The 19,996-nt window shown below is 43.0% G+C and overlaps 1 protein-coding gene across 1 annotated transcript in view; it reads left to right on the top strand.

The window, feature by feature from the left end:
• Nucleotides 1-799: 799 nt before the first annotated feature.
• Nucleotides 800-19,996, top strand: part of cntn5 (contactin 5) — a 125,546-nt gene continuing 106,349 nt past the window's right edge. The window contains exon 1 of the mRNA XM_083551618.1: nucleotides 800-1,215. The gene's annotated coding sequence lies outside the window, so the exon portion shown is untranslated. The remainder of the gene's footprint in view (nucleotides 1,216-19,996) is intronic.

Raw genomic sequence — 19,996 nt, 5'->3', positions numbered from 1 at the left:
CTTTTTTGTTATTCAAAAATTATATATTGATCTCAAATTGGGAGATCAGTCTTGTGTTTTAAACCCATCTCTGGAGTCTTCTCTTACAGACACAGATGTTCTCATCCACAGAACAGAGGTCACATTGCCAGTAACCTCATCTATCCTCCTCTGTTGTCTCAATCTCAAACAGTGGTGGTAGGTGGACTCTGCAATTGCCAGTCTGCTGTAAGGAAAGCTGACTTTATCACAGGCTTGGCTTCACACTACACCTTCAACTTTCTGAGAACTGGATATCTCCACAGAACACTGCTACACCAGCTGCTCTGTCTTCTGGATAGAGGGAGAGAGAGAGAGAGGAGAGAGAGAGAGAGAGAGAGAGAGAGAGAGAGAGAGAGAGGGAGAGAGGGAGGGAGAGGGAGGGAGGGAGGGAGAAAGAGAGCGAGAGAGAGGGAGGGATATATGGAGGGGGAAAGAGGGAGGAAGGAAAGGATAGAGGGAGAGGGAGAGAGGAAGAGGGAGGGATATATGGAGGAAGAGAGAGAAAGTGAGGAAAGGATAGAGGGAGGGAGAAAGAGAGCGAGAGAGAGGGAGGAATATATGGAGGGAGGGAGAGGGAGGGAGGAAAGGATAGAGGGAGAAAAAGGGAGGGAGGGAGAGGGAGGGATATATGGAGGGAGAAAGAGAAAGGGAGGAAAGGTTAGAGGGAGGGAGAAAGAGAGCGAGAAAGAGGGAGGGAGGGAGGGAGGGAGGGAGGAAAGGATAGATAGAGGTAGAGAGGGAGGGAGAGCGAGAGGGAGGGATAGAGGGAGGTGCGTGCACGAGCTCTTGACTGTACGCTCGTGCACACTGTAGCCGCTCTCAGACAGCGCGAGCTCATCCTCCATCCTCATTTTTCTCGCGCGCGCTGTGATTCTAACGTTTCAGTGTTTTATACCAGGAAAGCGGAACGGATGTGAGATCATCATCTTCCTCATCTACATCTTGGAGGAAGTAAAAATCCGCAGGAAAGGGACCCGTGTGTGTGTTTGTGTGTGTGTTCGGGCGGTGAAGATTCACGCACTGTTTCCGTCTGCATGCGCTCCGGGTGCTGGTCTGGGACTTTCTACTACTACTACTACTACTACTACTACTACACACACACACACACACACACACACACACACACACACACACACACACACACACGCCCGACTAAGCAGCGGACCGTGTGTCATCTTTCCACAGAGATTCACAGTAAGTTTATGTAGATGTTTTAAGCTGTGATAGAGATGCGACCTGCATATGTGTGTGCGCGCGCGCGCGCGTGTGTGTGTGTGTGAGAGAGAGAGAGAGAGAGAGAGAGAGAGAGAGAGAGAGAGAGAGAGAGAGAGAGGCATCACAGAGCATCTGTGAGATGATGTTTCTTACCTTACACAAGTTCATGGTGTTCTCCTGCACGGTTTGTGAAGCTCGGATTTGCTCTTACCTGCACCTCTGGAGTGTGTGTGTGTGTGTGTGTGTGTGTGTGTGTGTGTGTGTGTGTGTGTGTGTGTGTGTGTGTGTGTGTGTGAGATGGAATTGAACATGAGTGTTCCAGCTCTAAGTTCTGTAGGTCTGCAGAGGTTCATCTGGTGGTTTTCTATGCAGTTTGTTTTGTTTAGTGGCTATTTTAAGTTAAATTCTGGAAAAATTACTTGGATTTATTTTACGTTTTTGTACATAATAACAATCTTTAAACTATATTTGGGGTGAACACTCATGTTTGTAAAACCTGGTGCTTTGGAGCAGGTTATTTTCCAGATAAGTGTGTTTAACAAATGAGAATCAGTGTGATCTCAGTCGAATCTCCTGATATTAAGAAATTAATATATTAGAGAAATAGTAATTATATTTCATTTTTAATTCTATTTTTGTTGTTTTCTGGTATTGTTGATAAATTATCTTTAAACCTTTTAGACGTATTATTATTGTGACTCTGAGAGACGGACCTGTTCTGTTTGTCACTGTGGCTATTCAGGGTTTAGTTTTTGAGTGTTTCTGTACTTCTATACTTCATGCTGACTGGTTGCTATGCAACACTGATTTCCTGAAGATCATCACTGAGTCTCATCTTCTTCCTTGGTTCTGATGTCATCCTTCTACATTTTCTCTCAGTTTACTTATTGCACACTGATAAAGAGTAGAGATTTTTTATTAGATTTAATTGTGTTTTGTTCTGAATGATTATTAATGATTATACTGTAAAACAAAGTAAACTCTCAGGAGGATCGTCACTGATCAGTGCTTCGGTGAAATGTCTTAAGTTTGCAAATGTTGATGACTTTAAAGTGCTCTTCCTTTTCCAGTTCCTCAGTTTCTCTATTGATCAGACAGTTAAAGTGAAAGAAAAGCACTTTCTCCACTGATGGCTGTTTAAATATGCAGCAGCTCTTATCTTTATTCCTTCTGATAAATTTATGGTTGGTAACAATACAACTGCTTTCAATAGAAATTCAGTTCCAGTCTGAATCATTCTTCAGCAGTCAAATTCTAATAGCAGATTATTAACCTTAACCCTAAAATTAACCCTAACCCTAACGCTAACCCCACCCCTAACCCTAATGCCAATCCAACCCCTAAACCCTAACCCAAAACCTAAACCCTAGGGTTAGGGTTAGTGGTTGAGGTTAAGGTTAAGGTGGGTTTTTTTTTTTGTTCTAGAACTTGGATATACCTATGCATTGATTGTGATTTAACATATGTGTAAGCTGCCCATGCCACACGCACTCATGCAACCCCATACCATCAGAGATGCAGGCTTCTGAACTGAGCGCTGAGAACAACTTGGGTTGTCCTTGTCCTCTTTAGTCCGGATGACATGGTGTCCCAGTTTTCCAAAAAGAACTTCAAATTTTGATTCGTCTGACCACAGAACAGTTTTCCACTTTGCCACAGTCCATTTTAAATGAGCCTTGGCCCGGAGAAAAGCCTGAGATACTGGATCATGTTTAGATACGGCTTCTTTTTTGACCTATAGAGTTTTAGCCGGCGACGGCGAATGGCACGGTGGATTGTGTTCACCGATGTTTTCTGGAAGTTCTCCTGAGCCCATGTTGTGATTTCCATTACAGTAGCATTCCTGTATGTGATGCAGTGGCGTCTAAGAGCTCGAAGATCACGGCATCCAGTATGGTTTTCGGGCCTTCACCCTTACTCACAGAGATTGTTCCAGATTCTCTGAATCTTTGGATGATATGATGCACTGTAGATGATGAGAACTTCAAAATCTTTGCAATTTTTCTCTGAGAAACTCCTTTCTGATGTTGCTACACTATTTAGCATTGGGGGAATTGGTGATCCTCTGCCCATTTTGACTTCTGACAGACACTGCCACTCTGAGAGGCTCTTTTTATACACAATCATGTTGCCAATTGACCTAATAGGTTGCAAATTGGTCCTCCAGCTGTTCCTTATATGTACATTTAACTTTTCCAGCCTCTTTTTGCTTCCTGTCCCGACTTTTTTGGAATGTGTAGCTCTCATGAAATCCAAAATGAGCCAATATTAAAAAAGAATTTAAAATGTCTCACTTTCACATTTTATATGTTTCTATATTCTATTGTGAATAAAATACAAATTATTGCATATTATTCACAATTTGTACAGTGTCCCAACTTTTTTGGAATCAGGTTTCTATATATGTGTGTGTGTGTGTGTATGTGTGTTTGTGTGTATGTATATGTGTGTGTCTGTGTGTTTGATTGTGTGTATGTGTGTATGTATATGTGTGTGTCTGTGTGTTTGATTGTGTGTGTGTATTTGTATGTATATGTATTTGTGTGTGTATGTATATGTGTGTCTGTGTGTTTGTGTGTGTCTGTGTGTTTGTTTGTGTGTATGTGTGTGTATGTATAAGTGTGTGTGTGTGTGTGTGTGTGTGTGTGTGTATATATGTGTGTGTCTGTGTGTTTGTTTGTGTATGTATGTGTGTATGTATATGTGTGTGTCTGTGTGTATGTATAAGTGTATATCTGTGTGTATGTGTAAGTGTATATCTGTGTGTCTTTGTGTGTTTGTTTGTGTGTGTATGTGTGTATGTATATGTGTGTGTCTGTGTGTATGTGTAGGTGTGTGTCTATGTGTTTGTTTGTGGATGTGTGTGTGTATGTGTGTATGTACAGTGGAACCCACTTATCTCGACCTCGGTTAACTCGACAACCCTGTTAAGTCGACGTTTTTGAAGTGGAACCGCCAAATTCTCGCTTTTCTAAGCATTTTTTATCGGTTATGTCGACTTTTTTATGTCGCCGAACCCGGATATCTCATACACAGGGGGGGGGGGGGATTTGCCATTTTACGTCAGTTATCTCGATCAGCACTGAGCAGCCGCAGAAGAACTCGCGAAAGTGGCGGAAAAATCAAACCTTACAGATGCTACAGGTGTTGTATTGTATACTGGTGAATCTCTGCTGTTAGTTACTGCACATATGCCTTTTGTTGTTAAATGTTATGCGTTGAACGGGAGGTGAAATGTGGGATGAGCAGCAAAAGCATAGAATGAACACCGGCAGGATTGGAGGGGAATCCGCGGTGCGCTTCGGGAAGAAAAGAGCAGCCGGTGAGAGAGTGCCGGTGGGAAGACACGTACCGGGATACGCATGAGCGATAACAACCACCGCCGTGAACCAACATATACCAACAATAACGGACAGTGAGAGTGTGGAAGTTTAAATAGGAGCTGGTGATGATGCTAAACGAGTACCATATGTGCGCGATTGAAGCCGGGAGCTTTAGAGAAAGTGGCCGATAAAGCACCTGCCACGCTGAAGGGGGCGCCGAAGGGGCCGTGGCAGGTGGATTCATGACAGATAAACATGTACTTGTATGTATTTTTATAACATGCCTTCATCAAACAAATCGCGGCAACGCTGTTGTGTAAAAAAACCCCTTCAAAAACACGTGCATGTACATTCTCATTTATTAACGCACATCATGTACATAAAGAAATTTCAAGCACGTTATTATGCTGCCGCCATTTTGATTTTCGTTTATCTCGATCATTGGTTATCTCGATGCTTTTTGGCAACCCCCAGGACATCGACATAACCGGGTTCCACTGTATATGTGTGTTTGTTTGTGTATGTATGTCTATGTATAAGTGTGTGGATGTGTTTGTTTGAGGAAGGTGTTTAATTTGATCTCTGCTGTTGTCTCAGTATTACTTGTGATATTAAATGCTGAAGGTGTGAAGATTCTTTGTTAAGCTCTAATCTCACATGAGGACCTCAACTTTCTCACTCACAGCAGATTCGTGTCTGACGTGTCTAACACACACTCACAATGTTTTTAGTATCTTTTCATGTGGACAGAGACGCGACTCGAGGTGATTTTATTGAGTCCTGATTCTGTACAGATTCCTCACATTATGCTGAAATGATCATGATATAAAGAGGAAACAGAACTGAGTGCTGTTCTTCATGAAACTGAATAAAATGAGAGGAAAATCTGCTCAGAATTTTGTTATAAAGAAAGAAAATGAGGAAAAGTCAGAAATTTGTTAAAAAGATAAAACATGAATAAAGTCAGACATATTTTATGTATTAAACATTTTAAAGCCCTGCCTTGCTCTCATTTTAACCCATGAACATACATTTCAAAATTATATACCAGTAAACTGAACAGATTACACTGGAGCTCAGTTTTTTGTGAATGCGTTGCATCATTGTATCTTCATGCTGAACATCTCGTGATGGTGAATCGCCTCAGGCTTGTTCTAGTCAACTTCCTCCTGAATTCAAACCGCAGGTTTTCAGTTCCAGCTCGGGGACACAGAGGTGATGTCCAGCAGCTGATTCTGAAACCTGATCAGCTTGAGATTCCAGTAAATCTTTCAGCTCTGAATATCTAATTCTCTGTCTTTTGACCATCACTATCATCATAATCATCATCACTATCATCATAATCATCATCACTATCATCATAATCATCATCATGGGGTAAACTACTGAAATCTCTTTAAATCTTTATTTTGTTATGTATTTAATTACATTTTCAACAATTCTAAATGTTTTAATTTTTAAACAGACTTTAATTTAAATAGAAAATTAAACAGGATTTAAGGATTTATAAACAGGATTTTTGGAAAAGTTCAGTTTTCTTTATTTCCTTTTTGTAATTTATTTTCAGGTTTTTGATTTGAGGATTTTTAACTCTTTGTGAAGCTTTATTTTACATATTTTTGATAATGTTTCTGTCCTGTTTATTTAAAAAAGAAGCAGATTATTATATTCATTATTTAGAGTTTATGAACAATGAATTTCCTCCGAATGAGACATGTGGAAAAAGTTTTGTTTTATAATTTGTTTTAGTGTAGGGGCCAATATTTTTAAGTTGAATGTATTTTAATAATTGTTTTTTAATGAGATGAAGAAATATTATAATATTAATCATTCTGATTTAAAATTAATTGAGTTCTGTTGGATCTTTATAATCAGATATATATATTTATTCCAAATTTTCCATTTATTATATAATTATGTAGAATATAATGTCTGCAGTTTGTACATGATTATTTTCTTGGTTTTGCATGACAGAACTATTAATATTTATATAAAATAATTGTGTTAGCAGCAGTTAGAAGGAGAGAGAGCATTAGATAATAAATGATTGGTAATTCAGAGGCAGTGAGTGTGTGATTGTGATGCTGTGGATTGAATGACAGTGAATTTAAAAGCAAATAAACAATAAAAAAAGATAAAACACTGTTTTCCTGAAAGCTGTGAGTCAAGGCCCACTGAGGCCAGTTTACAGCGACCGAGTGAGCCATTATTACTCAACATGCTTTTTGTGAAAACTGAAGCCACAGGAATCCCAACGGAGCAAAGCGTTGATCATCAGCATCCTGGAGAATTCAGAGCAACGGTATTCGTCCTGCCAGCGGTAACCATAGCAACCTGTTTACTGAGAACCAGCAGTCAGAATTGTGGGACAAATAGGCGATGGCCTATAAATATATAAATATAAATATTATATTATATATAGACACGCAATTCAACAATAAAACAGAGTGAGAATGAGTCGGATATTCATCATAAATTCATTACTTCTGTTCAAATAATGATTTTCTCACCTTCATGTAATTTGTTTATAAATTCTTATTCATAAATAATTAACATCCAATAATGTAATATCTAATAAAGATAAAATATTAATCTTTAGGTCACAATACACACTGTGGTGTAACTAGTAATGTGTTCCTGCTTGAGTGAAGGGGTGTGTCTGTGTGTGTGTGTCGCAGCACAGTGAAGTGTGTATGTGTGTGTGTGTGTGTGTGTGTGTAAATGTGTGTGTCACAGCACAGTGAAATGTGTGTGTGTGTGTGTTTGATTATGATTGTGTGTGTGTGTGTGTGTGTGTGTGTGTGTGTGTGTGTGTGTGTGTGTGTGTGTGTGTGTGTGTGGTAGAGCGGCCTTACGGGTTCGCCTTCTACCCAAATGATGGCAATACTCGCTGTGATGTTCCGTGTAAAGTGGTGTTTATTTACAGCGTGCTCAAGTGCAAAGTCCAAATTATATACAATACCCCATGAAAGAAAAAAAGTGGTAAAATAACAAAACAAAGACAATTATGATGAAAGTAAAGAAAACTATATACAAAATAGGTGCACCTGCTCATGTGCATTCACTACAATGCTTCTCAGACCTCGTTCTCTCCACAATGCACCACTCCTACAACTCCTTTCAATTGAATTGGGAGACTGGTTTATAAAGTGTTAGCCCCTCCCCTTGGACTCAACCATTTCACCCAAAGGGGTTTGGTAATTTTGTAGCTAGTCACAGAATGGCTTAATAACAATATCATAATAAATAATTAACATAATAACAATAACACTAATAATAACAATAATAATGATAACGAAAATCACAACAATGCCAATAATAATAATAATTACCCACAAAAAAAATGTCCCATCAACATAAATTTGCCGACTTCCGGTTTTGCCGCGCATGCGCGACGTAGCGCTGGGGCTTTAAAGCCAGTCGCTTTTCAGCGCTCCGGTTGGCTGCCATCCAAGCCCAACCCGGAAGACCGACGCAACAAACAGGTGATTACACAAAGTTTTAGGAAGTCCTTCCGTTTGTGTGTGTGTGTGAGCAGCGTGCTAACAGCGTGTGTGTGCATCCACAGCGCTGTAGCAAGAAACAGAGGAGAAGTGACAGTAAAGTGTGTATTGTCATGCTGACCATAGGGACAGTTCACTCTTTCACATCACCTTCCCCCTCTGCAAGCCGCGAGCTTGCCGGGTGTTGCGAATGGCTTCTACCTTGTCCACTTGCGGCCTGAGCTCACCGTCACCCAATCGGTAACCCAGGTAGTCTGCCTCAGCCTTGGCCCACACACATTTAGCCACGTTCAGTGTCAGGCCTGCCTCCTGGATCCTCCTCAGAGTCTGCTCGAGGTGGTTCAGGTGATCAGCCCAGGTCTCGCTATGGACCACCACATCGTCCAGATACGCGGCCGACCATTCTTTCCCGCCTTGCAGCACTTGGTCCATCAACCTTTGGAACGTTGCTGGTGCCCCGTGTAGGCCAAAGGGAAGAACCGTGAACTGGAACAGTCCAAGTGGGGTCCTGAACACTGTGTAAGGTCGGGACGTCTTTTCCAGAGGCACCTGCCAATATCCCTTACACAGGTCTAAGGTGGTCACGTACTTGGCTCCCCCGATCTTCAATCATCAATGCGTGGCATCGGGTATGCGTCGAACTGGAACTGGGAGTTTAATCGACGGAAGTCAATGCAGATGCGGAGTGTGTTGTCCTTCTTCGGTACGATGACCACCGGACTACTCCAGTTACTGCTTGATGGCTCGATTACTCCCATCTCCAGCATAGTCCTAACTTCCGCCTTCAGTGGTGTCACCAGCCTCTCAGGTACCCGATACGGTCTCTGTCAAGATAGGGTTGTATTTGTCAGGCGGATCGTGTGGTGTACCAGGTTGGTCCGTCCAGGCCTCTGACGAAACAACGCCGGGTATCGTCCAAAGAGCGTTTGCAGCTCAGCCTGTTTGGGTGCTTCCAGGTGTCCGAGGTCTACCTCTGCTGGCTGTGTCTGCCCGCTAGCCTTTGGTTACGGATGATCCTCCTCCTGATCTTCCTCCACCTTCTGAATGAGCAGTACCGGGTCTGCCTTTTCGCTGGGAGGCTCTTTCCACTCCTTCAGCAGGTTAATATGGTAAGTTTGCTTTGCCTTGCCTTTGTCAGGATGATAGATCTCATACGATGTCTGCCCCATCCTCCGTACCACACTGTAGGGCCCCTGCCACTTCATAAGGAGCTTACTCGTGGACGTTGGCAGCAACAACAGTACTTTCTGTCCTGGTCGTAGCTCTCTGGAACGGGCTTGCTGGTCATACCACGTCTTCTGGTACTTTTGAGCCTTTTGGAGGTTCTCCGCTGCCAGCTTCCTGTAGTTTTCCAGACGATCCCTCATCTCTAGGATGTACTGGACTATGCCCTTTTCAGCCTTATTTTCTGAAGAAGGGTCCTCCCAGTTTCTCCAGAGGAGATCCAGAGGTCCTTGGACCTGCCAACCGTACAGGAGCTCGAAGGGTGAGAAGCCAGTCGATGCTTGTGGCACCTCCCGGTAGGCAAACAGCACGAAAGGTAGCTAACCATTTGTCCCAGTCCCTTCCAGTGTCTGACACAAACTTCCGCAGCATGCTTTTGAGCGTTTTATTGAAGCGCTCCACCAGTCCATCTGTCTGAGGGTGGTATGGACTGGTCTTGATAGCGGTGATCCCCAGCTGTCGGTGTAACTGTTTCATCAGCTTTGAGGTGAAGTTAGTCCCTTGGTCCGTGAGGATCTCTTCTGGGATTCCCACCCGAGAAAACAGCTGAATTAGAGCATTTATGATCTTAGGGGTGGTGATGGAGCGGAGAGGAAATGCCTCTGGGTACCTAGTGGCGTAGTCACTGATGACAAGGATATACTGATATCCTGTACTGCTCTTCTCCAGTGGCCCTACTATGTCCATAGCGGTACGTTGGAATGGGACGGAGATTACGGGCAATGGTTGTAGAGGGGCCCTGTCTCGTCGTCGCACAGCACTTGTCTGCTGACAGGTGGGGCATGTGGTGAAGTACTTTTGTACATCCGTGTACAATCCCGGCCAGACGAATCGTGAGCTGATACGTGCGTAGGTCTTCTGCAGAGCCAGATGTCCCGCCCAGGGAACTGTATGTGCTAGATGCAGCACCACAGGGCAACAACATCTCGGCACCACCAACCTGGTTACATCCAAAGCTTGCATATAAAGTATATCGTTGTTTATGACGTACAGCTCCCCACACGTCCGCTTGCTTGCCTTGCAACGCTTTCTCAAATAAAGGTTTTAACGACTCGTCTGCGCGCTGCAGCTCCGCAATGTTTACCGGTACAGTCCATCCACTGACCTCCAGTCCTTCGGTTTTAATCTCCGGCACCGGGGTACCAAGTCCTTTCTCCAGCCGACGTTGGCGACGTGATTTTCTGGTCCCCTTGGTCCCGCCCTGCAACAAGCTACTGTCCATGTCAGGCAACGGCTGCAGTCCCATCTTAGCTTGGGCCCGAGTGACGACTGGACAGGCTAGCTGGATGTTGGATCTCGCTCGTTCTTCCTCCCAGTTTGCTTGTACCAGTTCGGGTAATACCGGTACATCCCGTCCCGAAATAGCATCTGCCGGTAGGGTTTCCACAACAGCCACAGTGAGTAGGTAGGTCTGCCCGTTTATGGACACATTCACCTCGGTTTGGGGGTACTGTTTCACCTCTCCATGCACACATTGTAACTTTGTGTGATTTGTAAAAAGACACAGTGGTCACGTGACATCTTTTTACCAGTGACATTGAACTCCCAGTGTCCAACAAAGCCTTTAACTCCTTCCCATTAACAGTCACTGGAATGAGTTGGGGGTTCCCCATACAGTTCACTGTTCTGTCCTCCTTCCTTGGGACATAACAAAACCCCGTCAGCTTGGCCTTTCTTGCTGGGCACACGGTTGCTTTGTGTCCTGGCTGTTGACAATAGTAGCACGTGAGTTTCTGTTCTCTGGTGTCTCTGTCCCCCTTGCTGGCTTGAATGTGGCGGCGAGATTCTCCAGCGCTCCATCCGCTGGTAGAACTCTTCTGGTCACCTTTCACCAGTTGGAACCGACGACTCTCCTGGTGAGCGTTTCGATACTGCTGGGCAAGTGTGGCAGCAGCTAGCCCAGTTCTTGGCTCCCGTTCCTTTACCCATATCCTGATTTCGTATGGCAGGACACGGAGAAACTGCTCCAGGATGACCATCTCACCAATCTCCTCCTTGTTGTGTAGTTCCGGTCGCACCCAACAGCGGTACAAATGCCTCAGCTGATTATATGTCTCTGAGGGTGTCTCTGCAACTGGGGTCGTAGTCGCACGAAAACGGTGACGATAGGTTTCTGGAGAAATGTTAAACTTCTCCAAAAGCGCCTTCTTGAGCTCACTGTAGACCACTGCTTGGTCTTCGTCCATCGCCAGGTAGGCCTCCAGTGCTTGCCCGGTCAACAGTGGAACCAGCTGGTAGCTCCAATCGTCCTCCGGCCACTTCCAGGTTCTGGCGAGCAGATGCAGATAGTTTTCAATGTCTTCCCCTTGCTGGAAGCTTGGCAACTTGGGCTCAGTTCTGAGCATTGGCTGACTGGTGGGCGTCGGTGTGCTCTGGACCCTCAGTGCAGTAGCACTTCCACGGGGAGCTGGTGTAGGAAGCTCCAGTTGTGGGCTTCCTGCTGGAGTGTGCGAAACCCTTGGGGACAGGCTAATTCTCCGGGGTGCTGGTGTGGGCAGCTCCATTCATGGGCTCTCCAGGCCCAGCGATGAAGAAGCTGGTTGGATGGCTTGCTGCATGGTCTCCTGCAGAGCCTGCAGCGCTTTGAGGTAGCGTTGCTCTTGCTGCTCCTGTGCTTGCATGAACTGCCGGAACACCTCTGCCATCCCTTCTTCGAATGGTTAAATGGGCAGCCGTGCTCCAGTCCTGGATGCCGTGCCCTTGGGTCGTACAGGAGGCAAACACTCCTTCTATCTTTCTTCCTCAGTTGAATCCACTGTTCCCCAGGCTCCATCTTCATCAGTGGCTGCCTGGGTCTGGGACCGAAGCACCATCCTGGCCTTGCGTCCTCTTGGCACTGTCCTGCGAGTAGCCATCCCACTTCTGACACCAAATGTGGTAGAGCGGCCTTACGGGTTCGCCTTCTACCCAAATGATGGCAATACTCGCTGTGATGTTCCGTGTAAAGTGGTGTTTATGTACAGCGTGCTCAAGTGCAAAGTCCAAATTATATACAATACCCCATGAAAGAAAAAAAGTGGCAAAATAACAAAACAAAGACAATTATGATGAAAGTAAAGAAAACTATATACAAAATAGGTGCACCTGCTCATGTGCATTCACTACAATGCTTCTCAGACCTCGTTCTCTCCACAATGCACCACTCCTACAACTCCTTTCAATTTAATTGGGAGACTGGTTTATAAAGTGTTAGCCCCTCCCCTTGGACTCAACCATTTCACCCAAAGGGGTTTGGTAATTTTGTAGCTAGTCACAGAATGGCTTAATACCAATATAAATATCATAATAAATAATAAACATAATAACAATAACAACACTAATAATAACAATAATAATGATAACAAAAATTACAACAATGCCAATAATAATAATAATCACCCACAAAAACAAATGTCCCATCAACATAAATTTGCCGACTTCCGGTTTTGCCGCGCATGCGCGACGTAGCGCTGGCGCTTTAAAGCCAGCCGCTATTCAGCGCTCTGGTTGGCTGCCATCCAAGCTCAACCCGGAAGACCGACGCAACAAACAGGTGAGTACACAAAGTTTTAGGAAGTCCTTCCGTGTGTGTGTGTGTGTGTGTGTGTGTGTGTGTGGGTGTGTGGGTGTGTGGGTACCCACAGCGCTGTAGCAAGAAACAGAGGAGAAGTGAAAGTATAGTGTGTATTGTCATGCTGACCATAGGGACAGTTCACTCTGTCACAGTGTGTGTGTGATTGCGTGTGTGTTATTGTGTGTGTGTGCGTGATTTCGTGTAAAGGAGTGAAATGAAGGAGTGAAATGAAAGTTTGATCTCCTCAGTCACATGCAGTCATCAGTCATTTCTCAGCAGCGTAATGCCTGCAATTATTGTAAAAATATTTATAGATTTGTGAATGTATGTAAAATGATAAATCATGGGAAATAATCATAATCATAATCAGTGTGTCAGCAGCAGTATTTCTGCCAGTGGATGAAAAATAAATAGCAGTTTACAGAAGTTTTCCCTGAGCGTCTGCTACAGTATTAGAGTTTGATGATGAAATATTTCAGTGCTTTTTCTCTGCACTCATCCATTGTGAGTGTCATGTTGCCTGAAACCCTCTTCACCTGATTCAGTCACTCAGCTGCTGAAAGAAAACGTCACAGGTTTGGGTTTTTTGAAAGATAAGAGAGACTTTAATCGCTCTGAGATTCGGCATATCATGAAAGAAGCCCAGGACACAAGCAAACAGATAACAGTGATATTTTCAGTTCTTTGTGTTTACTGATAGCTTTGCTCACGGCTCGGCTCACTCCTCCCCATGGCCTCACTTTTCTCTGCAGCTTAGTCAGTGAAAGGGTCTGAAAAGCAGAAAGTAATTCTCGGTTTGGGTGAAAAAGAAAACGTGTTTCAGCAGTTTTGTTTATTCTCTTAAAATGTATTAATTCATTTAATTTATTTAACTAATAAAAATTCATACATGTTTAATAATACTAAAATTTTGTTTGTTAGAATGATCTTTAACAAGAATGAACAAGATTTACTGAATTTCTCTGAATGGTACCAAACCCTGACCTCTTCATTACTCAATCACTGCTCTGTTATTTGGAGCTGTTTCACCTCTGAAAGACAAAAGCTGCTTGTTTCTGGGGAGCAATCTTCAGACAGTTTGATCTTTTCTGATCTGATTAGTTCAGGGATTTGTGTTACACTGGTATTGTGTGTTATGTGACTGCATTACATTGTTAGTCTGAACTTCAGGTTGGTGATCATCTGCATGATTATTATAATGAAATCTGTTTAAAAACAAATAGACCAAAATGGGACTAACGAGTTAACCAGTCAAGAATTCATCTTTATAAACAGATTTTCGTGTTTCTTTCAGTTAGTGAACTTTGTAGCTTTTTAATTCCTGTAATTGTTGTTTTGAAAACTGAAAATAATTTTTTGGATTAAATTCAGTAAAATGTATGTTGTATTGATTTGTTTAAAGCTGCTTTGTGACAGTGTTTACTGTTAAAAGTGCTATACAAATAAAATTGAGTTAAAAAAAATTAGAACAGAATAGCTTTGTTGCTTTTATTACAGTATCTCCTTCTTCACCACAGTCCTATAAACTTCCCCTTTCACTCTCACAGATACTCTTCTATCACAAATCACTCCTGCTATCACTCTTCTTCTCCCACTCCACCCTGCCTGCACTCTTTTCTTTACTTCTCTAACACACTCTCCATTACCTTGCACTGTTGACCCCAGGTACCTGAACTCCTCCACCTTCTCCACCTCTTCTCCCTGCAACCGCATCACTCCACTGCCCTCCCTCTCATTCACACACATGTACTCTGTCTTACTCCTACTGACTTTCATTCCCCTTCTCTCCAGCGCATATCTCCACCTCTCCAGGCTCTTCTTAACCTGCTCTCTACTCTCACCACAAATCACAATATCATCTGCAAACATCATAGTCCAGGGAGACTCCTGTCTGACCTCGTCCGTCAACCTGTCCATCACCACTGCAAACATGAAACTGTCCTCATACATGTCCTGCACAACCCTCACATACTTCTCTGACACACCAGACTTCCTCATACAATACCACAACTCCTCTCTTGGCACTCTGTCATACGCTTTCTCTAAATCCACAAATACACAATGCAGCTCCTTCTGATCTTTTCTATACTTCTCCATCAACATTCTCAAAGCAAATAATGTGTCTGTGGTGCTCTTCCTCGGCATGAAACCATACTATTGCTCACAGATGGTCACCTCTTCCCCTCAGCCTGGTTTCCACTACTGTTTCCCATAACTTCATGGTGTGACTAATCAACTTTATTCCCCTGTAGTTACTGCAGGTCTGCACATCTCCCTTATTCTTAAAGATCAGTACCAGCACACTCCTTCTCCATTCCTCAGGCATCTTCTCACCTTCCAAAATCTTGTTAAACAATCTGGTTAAAAACTCCACTGCATCTCTCCTAAACATCTCCACGCTTCTACCGGTATGTCATCTGGTCCAACTGACTTTCCACTCTTTATCCTCTTAATCGCTGCTCTCACTTCCTCCTTACTAATCCTATCTACATCCTGCTTCACCAACTCCACATCATCCAACCTTCTCTCTCTCTGATTTTCCTCTTTCATCAGCTGCTCAAAATACTCCCTCCATCTTCTCAACACACTCTCCTCACTAGTCAACACATTTCCCTCTCCATCCTTTATTGCTCTAACTTGCAGCACATCCTTCCCAGCTCGGTTCCTCTGCCTGGCCAATCACTACAAATCCTTTTCTCCTTCCTTAGTGTCCAACTTCTCCTACAGCTCCTCATATGCCTTTCCCTTGGCTTTCGCCACATCCCTCTTTACCTGCTGCTGCATCTCCTTGTTCTTCTGCCTACTTTTCTCATCACTCTGTCGATCCCAATTCTGTTTCTCTAACCTCTTTCTCCTTATGCTCTCCTGCACTTCCTCATTCCACCACCATGTCTCCTTGTCTACCTTTCTATTTCCAGATGTTACACCAAGTACTTTTCTAGCTGCCTCCCTCATCACTCCTGCAGTAGTTTCCCAATCATCCAACACCTCTTCACCACCACCGAGCTCCTGTCTGACCTCTTCCCTGAACCTCACACTACATTCTTTCTCCTTCAGTTTCCACCATCTCATTCTTCTTTCAGTCCTCACTCTCCTCCTTTTTTTCTTCACCTCCAAAACCATCCTACAGACCACCATCCGATGCTGTCTAGCTACACTGTTCCCCGCCAACACCTTACAGTCTCCAATCTCCTACATAAAACATAGTCCACCTGTGTGCACCTTCCTCCACTCTTATGTCACTCTAGGATCCTCCTTCTTCTTAAAATAAGTGTTTACCACTGCTATTTCCATCCTTTTTGCAAAAACTTTTATTACAGTATATATGATGTTAATCCAAAGAATAAACATCTGAATTCAGGTTCATCACCACACTTACTCACACACAGTAGTGTGATTCCTTCAGGGGCAGTAAGTCCTTCTCTGCTGCTACAATAATATGTATTAAATTATTCCCAGAAGTCTATGCTCTACTTGTCTTAGCATTTCTCTCGAATGCGCTGCTTCAAGTAGCAACATTTTATTTTAGCGTTTCTATCAAATCAGATTTCAACCTCACATCACATGTTGTTTGGGTCAAAGGAACCTGCCTTCAGAATCAGCACTTTGGGTGTCTGTATCTTAAAGTTCATGCTGCTTGAAACTTTTTGCGTTACCCAATCAGATTTTAAGTTGCCGACTCTGAGGCCATCTAGCAATCGTACAATCACATCTGCCTTTTCACGTCGTTTGATTGGATGTCAGAGGGCATCACTAGTCAGAGCTCACAAACTGCATCTGTAGCAAACTTTACAATCTCAAATCTATTTATTTGGATTTAATATTTGTTTTTTTATTCCACAAAGACTGACGAAGGAGAAAAACATGATTTGGACACACTTACAAGGACATTTACAAGACAGATTTTTCAAAAAAAGCTGGAAAGGGTGAGGAAAGGTCACCATGTTTTTTCATGAGCCATTTTTTTCTTTTGTGTTAACAAAATAAAATGTGGCTTCATTTCATATCCCCAGGAAAAACATAATGCACAGAAACACACAGAAACATGCTTTAGTAATGAAGTTCATTCTGACTCTATGAGATCCTGTGTGTGATGCAGCGCTCTGATCTACTACACGTCTCCATTATAATGATGCTTTCTGTAAACCTGGAATACACAACCTGATTTTAACACACACACACACACACACACACACACACACACACATGACAAGTTTACTGCCAATCATTAACAAATTAACATCATGGAGCAGTCAGTGGAGTGATGCGTCAGTAGGTGGTCAGTGAAGGTCAGTAGGTCAAAGTCAAGTCAAGAGGCTTTTATTGTCATTTCTACTATACATCGTGGTACATCGTAAAAACGAGACAACGTTCCTCTGGGAACCCTGGTGCTACACTAAACAACAACATAAAGCTACAACACAACACAAGCTACATAAAGTGCATTGAGTGCAACCTGGTGCAAACAGTGCAGACAAAAAACAGTACAGACAGACAACACAAGACAAGACACAAAACCAAGACAGCGCCGACCAGTAAACCTACTGTATACTTGGTTATACAGTCCTGTAAACTGTAGAAACTCTACCCGGGAGAGAATATAAGAAACACAATGTAGTGCAAAAATACAGCAGCAGTCAAGACATGCAGAAGACAGCATGTAAACAGTAATACAGTAAAGGTGCAGTTAAACAGTGCAGTACGGTCAAGTATAAATAATAATAAATAGATGAAGGTGGAACGGATTGTGATGAGTGATGAGTGTGTGTTAAGTGTTAAGTCCAGTACAGTTGTACAGTTTGATAACACACATTTGTGTGTGTGAGAGAGAGTTCCCTTTCAGTCCTGTGTATTAAGTAGCCTGATGGCTTGCGTAAAAAAAAAGCTGTTGCACAGTCTGGATGTGACAGCCTGAATGCTTCGGAACCGTTTTCCTGATGGTAGGAGAGTGAAAAGTGTGTGTGACGGGTGTATGTGGTCGTCCACAATGCTGTTTGCTTTGCAGATGCAGCGTGTGGTGTATATGTCCATGATAGAGGGGAGAGAGACTCCGATGATCTTCTCAGCTGTCCTCGCTATCCTCTGTAGGGTCTTGCAGTCCGAGACAGTGCAGTTTCCAAACCAGGCAGTGATGCAGCTGCTCAAGATGCTCTTAATGGTCCCTTTGTAGAACATGGTCAGGTTGGGGGGGGGTGAGATGGGCTTTCCTCAGCCTTCTCAGGAAGTAGAGATGCTGCTGGGCTTTCTTGTTGATGGAGCTGGTGTTAAGTGACCAGGTGAGGTTATCCGTCAGATGAACTCCAAGGAATTTGGTGCTCTTGACAATCTCCACTAAGGATCCATCAATAATCAGTGGAGATTGGTCGCTCTGTGCTTTCCTGAAGTCCACAACTATCTCTTTTTTTTTGTCGACGTTCAGAGTCAGGTTGTTTGCTCCACACCAGGCTGTTAACCATTGCACCTCCTCTCTGTATGCTGACTTGTTGTTCTTGCTGATTAGACCCACCACAGTCGTGTCATCAGCAAACTTAATGATATGATTGAGCTGTGCATTGCTACTCAGTCGTGAGTCAGCAGAGTGAACAGCAGTGGGCTGAGCACACAACCCTGGGGGGTCCAAGTGTTCAGTGTGGTGGTGCTGGAGATGCTGTTCATGATCCGTACTGACTGAGTTCTCTCAGTCAGGAAGTCCAGGATCCAGTTACAAAGGGGGTGTTCAGGCCCAGTAGGCTCAACTTCTCAATCAGGTGCTAAGGGATGAATGTGTTGAATGTTTGGACTATACGCAAACTGCATGGGGTCCAGGGAGGGTGGGAGCTGGGTCTTGATGTGCCTCATGACGAGCCTCTCGAAGCACTTCATCACGATGGGAGTGAGCAGGATTGAGGCAGGAAATGGTACACTCAAAAAAAATGATATGTTGGACTTACTTAACTTTCTTATGTCAACAGGTTCCACATAACTCAGTTAGGTTGCATTTAATTAACAATATTAATTTCAGTAAACTTAAGTTAATTACATAAAGTTAATGTAATGTTGTTTAGTTAAATCAACTTTACATTCTTAATTTAGTTTTAATATATTGAGTTAATTAAGTTCAATATTAAGTTCAATTATTCTAGAATTTATATTAGGTCCCCTGGTGGTCTAGTGGTTAAGATGCAGCGCTCTCACCGCTGCGACCCGGGTTCGATTCCCAAGCCCGGATAAATTGGGGAGGGTTGCGTTAGGAAGGGCATCCAGCGTAAAACATGTGCCAAATCAAACGTGCGGAGGATCCGCTGTGGCGCCCCCTAACGGGAGAAGCCGAAAGAAACTAATTCTAGAATTTATATTCTTGCCTTCAACCAAAACAATTAATCCAGTTTTATTGATTAGCTTATTCAATGAATCTACAGGTATTTACATTTTTTTCCAACAAGAATGTGTACAGTACAAGATTTATTTTTACTTATTACAAAAATACTAATAAAGCATATAAGCATTTACAAAATAGTACAAAACTAATAATACAAAAGCCCTATTTTTTAATATTTCCTTTTTCCAAAGCTAACAATGCATCAGTAATTTAATGCAAGACCAACATGAAGAGATGAACATGATCAGTACTGAAACAAATGTACTGCTACAGCAAACAGCACAACTTTATGGAGAAAACATACAGTATGTCCTGCCTTATGACAAGAGTTTATTTTCCAGGACCTGGACCTTGTTTAAATGCTTGTTTGCATTTAGTTCCATAAATACACTTTTGAAGTATTTCAAAAGTTATCTCAGATCTTGTGAGTAAGCCAAGTTTAATGCATAAATTAGACCAAGTATCGCAGAACATGCATTTGCCACATTGCTCAGGTTTTCAAATATTTGGATGCCTTTAATGATGATGCCAACATCTTCATATGGGTCTGTAGCATCTAGGGTTAGGGTTAGGGTTAGGGTTAGCTAACCCTAACCCATCTGAAACTTTTAGTAGCATCATACAGATTATTCCACTGTGATGTTTTTACAAAAGTCAAGTTTATCAATCCTAGCGACCAGTACAAGACATCCAAAAATGGTCCTAAATCTGGAGAATTTCGCAATTTCTGCTATGGAAAAGATTCACAATAATCTTTGAGGTCAGAGTTGTTCCAATTGTTGCTGGTGCAAAAACACAA

This window comes from Silurus aristotelis, assembly GCF_946808225.1.
Source record: "Silurus aristotelis genome assembly, chromosome: 10".
Classification (NCBI taxonomy): Eukaryota; Metazoa; Chordata; class Actinopteri; order Siluriformes; family Siluridae; genus Silurus; species Silurus aristotelis.
The sequence above is the reverse complement of the archived record's forward strand: the minus strand, read 5'-3'. Positions and strand labels throughout refer to the sequence as shown.